The following is a 4,416-nucleotide window of genomic DNA, read 5'->3' on the forward strand; positions in this document are numbered from 1 at the left end:
ATATTGTAATGAAGATCTAATGTATCTTAATGAACCCTGAGAAAGGTACTCAATTTTGTAGACCTGGCATATTAAAAACAAAAAACAACAAACAGCATACCTGCATTTTTAATGAAGCAAATATGTATATTGGCAGAAACCATTCTATTAACCAAATCATGTCTGAACCGGCCTAGTTAAAAACAGACTCACTGTAAAGAGTATGAAGCCAGAGGTTCTTCTTGTTAATTAACCATGTGGCATATTCCCTTCAAACTGTAAACACTGACTAGAATATCATTATTTCTGAATAATACTATAGTATTTTCTGTTGACAATAACCCTACAATACTAAATTTTCTAAGCATATTATAAATAAAATGTTCAGTTTTTATTTTACCTTACCTATTTGTGCGAAACCATTTGTAAGAGTAACATCTAGTATTAAGTTTCTCAATTTCAGGCAGGACCCATTCGCTAACTTGCTGTGTGATTTAGCTACACAGCTTAAGTTAGCCAGACATTTAAAGAGATGTAGTTTACAATTTCCGTGTGTTTACAACCTGAGAGTTCATCACTAGAAATGCTAATGAAGCACTTCAAACTTTTTTTTTAGCACTTTTTAAAATATCTATACTTTTATTGATTTCAGAAAGGGAGAGGGAGAGAGAGAGAGAAACATCAATGAGAGAGAATCATTTACCGGCTGCCTCCTGCAAGCCCTCTACTTGGGATTGAGCCTGCAACCCAGGCATGTACCCTTGGCCGGAATCAAACCCGGGACCCTTCAGTCCACAGCCCTATGCTCTATCCACTGAGCCAAACCAGCTAGGGCCACTTCAAATTCTTAAGTGAAAGGACAAGAAAACAAAGCAATAGTATTTTTATCTTTAACCATACACAAATCTTAATGTTGTTGCTGTATTTACTAATAACTAAGCACCACTTGACGTTTCCCTAACAAGGTAATCAGGACTTGTTAGGAATGCAAGAGTAATTGATATAATTATATGTCACCACAAGATGGAGTTAGAGTTCTCCAAACACACACTCATTCTGTCAAAAGACTACAGATCTGACTTATTCCATCCTGCCATCTAGTGGCAATAAAAGTAGGCATTACTCTATCACAGCAATTTTCAACCTTTTTTATCTCATGGCACATACTAATTACTAAAATTCTGTAGCACACCAAAAAATTATAATCTTACCATTCTGACAAAAAAAATAGGTATAATTTTGATTCATTCACACTAGGCGGCTATTGTTGTGTTGATTGTTGCCCTTTTTTTAAATTTGATAATCCAAGGGAAAAGAAGGTCAGTGCCCCTAACTAATTAGGTATTGCATGCTTTAAGAATTCTTTCCTCTCTTTCTGTGTGTGTGTGTCTGTCTTTCTCTCTCTAAAAATCAATTAAGAATTATTTTTTAAAAGTATGCCCTGGCTGGGTAGCTCAGTTGGTTAGAGCGTTGTCCTGATTCATCAAGGTTGCAGGTCAGGGCACATACAAGAAGCAACCAATGAATGCATAAATAAGTCGAAAAACAAATTTATGTTTCTCTCAAAATGAATTTAAAAAATTAAAAATTCTTGTGGCACACCAGCAGAAAATCACTGCTGTATTGAATCAGTCTTCCTTATGCAAGAGGAAAATAAAGATAAGCAGTTCACAAGAGCTAAGAAATTAGTTGAAAGGCAAGATTAAGTACAGAAAAAAAAAGTAGTAATATCATTTAGTATAATGGCAAGAAGCATGAGAAAGTGTCAGATTGGAGTACCAAACTGGCAAAAAAATAAAAAAATAAAAACCTCTTTCCCTAGCTACCAGTAAGGTGCTTGGTCCTTCTGAAGAAGCTAGGGCCATATTGCCTCAGTTCATCAGGCAACTAGCACTGTGCCCCAGCATGGGCCCTGCACTCATCCACACCATGGCCTCTGTCTCTGAGCTCACCTGCATCTACTGGGCCCTCACCCTGAGGATAAGATCAATGCCCTCATTAAAGAAGCCAGTGTAAATGTTGAACTTTTGTTTTTTAGTTAATCCCTCACTTGAGGATATTTTTCCATTGATTTTTAGTTAGAGTGGAAGAGAGAGGGAAAGACAGAAACATCAATTGGTTGCCTCTTACACGCGCCCCAACCAGGGCCGGGCTGGGGAGGAGCCTGCAACCAAGGTGTATGCCCTTGACTGGAATCGAACCTGGGACCCTTTGGTCCTCAGGCAGACACTCTATCCACTGAGTCAAACCGGCTAGGGCAATGTTGAACCTTTCTGACCAGGCCTGTTTGCAAAGGCTTTGGCCAATATCAACAAGGGGAGCCTCATCTGCAGTGTAAGGGCTGGTGAACCTGCCCCAGCAGCTGTGCTGTACCAGCAGGAGGTCCTGCCCCTCCACCACTGCTGCCCCAGCTGAGCAGGAGAGTGAAAGGAAAGAAAGAAAAATAGAGGAGTCTGAGGATGACATGGGCTTTGGTCTTTCTGACGAAACCTTTTTTTTATCACATTCAATAAAAAGCTGAATTCTGCAAGAAGAATAAAAATATATTTTAAACATAACTTCCTTCCTTAATCCCTTTTAGTAGGAAAGTAGTTTTGATTTAAACTTTTTAACACTGCCTTTTGTATGAAATAAAATTAAAAAACCCTGCAAAATAATAAGGAAGGAAGATTCTAAGGTCAGTAGGGTAAATTTTGGGTAGGGCTCTTTAGATTTATAGCCAATAATGTTTTCTTTTTATTGAATAGCAATGCTTTTGAGTTTGATTTGCTGGAATTCCTTTAAGGAGTATACTTTTTTAAAAGTTTTACCCAAGAAATGTACATACCATGTCAAACATACACTAACAAAATTAGAAAGTGAAGTGTTAATATTCTTGATAAGTAAAAAAATAATATAGTTAATGAGTAATATTATCACTCAGTAGCATCTTGATAAAAATGATGACATTAATAATGACATTAGCCAGGTTGGTGTGGCTCAATGGGTGAGCGTCAACCCATATACCAAGAGGTCTCTGGTTCAATTCCCAATCAGGGCACATGCCCGGGTGGCGGGCTCCATCCCCAGTAGCGGGGTGTGCAGGAGGCAGCCGATCAATGATTCTCTCATCATTGATGTTTCTCTCTCTCTCTCCCTCTCCCTTCCTCTCCGAAATCAATAAAAATATATATTTTTTAAAATAATGACATTAGAATACTATTTTTTGCTGCTAAATCTTTCAGAGAAAGATTGATAATAAGCAGTGTTGGTGAGGATGTAGGAAAACATGCTGAAGAAAGTATAAACTGTGCAACCATCTTAGAGTAGTACGTTAAATGGGAATACATTTTTTACTTAGAATTTCAACTTCAGGAATTTATGCTAGGCAATAACTCCAAGTTTATAAAGATTTATCTATAGGGATGTTATTAAATTGCCAATTGTAAGAACCCAAACCTTCCCACAAGCTAAAGTTAAACAATAGATGATAGCTAAATAAACTATGGTGAGTCCACATGCTGGAACACTATGTAAATGGTAAAAGTCATGTTGTGGAAATATCAATGGCATCAGTAAAATGCTCACCTCCATGTGAGAAAACAGATTATTATGCTATATGTATAGCATGATACCAATTTTGTTTTTTCTGTTTTAAAAAGGTACTTTATTTTATTCTTTGTGCTTTTCTAAGTTCCGCAATGTACAGACATTAATTTTATAATAAAAATGTGATAAAAATTATTAATTTATTACACATCACAAAATTCTTGATTACTATATTTTCATATAAAATATACAATTTTCCAATCAAATTTAGGTAAGTACAAAAAATCTTATATTAAATACAGGTTTCAAATGTATGTTCAAAACAAAAGGGATATTGAGAGAAAAATTTTAGATCATTTCAAGAGATGACTTACAGGGAATAAGCATGGTTTGGTAATTTCTTACTGAAAAGCCAAAGCTACATATCCACTTAAAACATTTAAACATTTATTATCCTAATTCATTAGTTGTTTTGCAGTGTCTATTCAAAACTCTAAGTAAAATTTATTTTATTTTCTAAATATTCAAATTTGACTGTTTCTTAAAATTAAAACATCAAAATGACCCCCCAAATATTAAATATTATAAAACTGAAAGTTATTTATGCATGGGAAATAATCTCATGAACATCTCTTATTAAATAGCCCATTTATCCAAACAAGATTATATGAATTTCAATGTTGCCATTCTATAGGAAAAAGACACCAAAAATAAATTAATTAATTCAGTGTATTAAACCAGCTGCTACTGCCAATACAAGAAAATATGTGCAAGGGGAAAACGAAGATGGCGGCATAGGTAAACACCAGAGATTGCTGCCTCGCACAACCACTTCAAAAATACAACTAAAAGACATAACGGACATCATCCAGAACCACAGGAAGGCTGGCTGAGTGGAAATTCTACAAC

This window comes from Myotis brandtii, unplaced genomic scaffold (assembly GCF_000412655.1).
Source record: "Myotis brandtii unplaced genomic scaffold, ASM41265v1 scaffold53, whole genome shotgun sequence".
Taxonomy (NCBI): domain Eukaryota; kingdom Metazoa; phylum Chordata; class Mammalia; order Chiroptera; family Vespertilionidae; genus Myotis; species Myotis brandtii.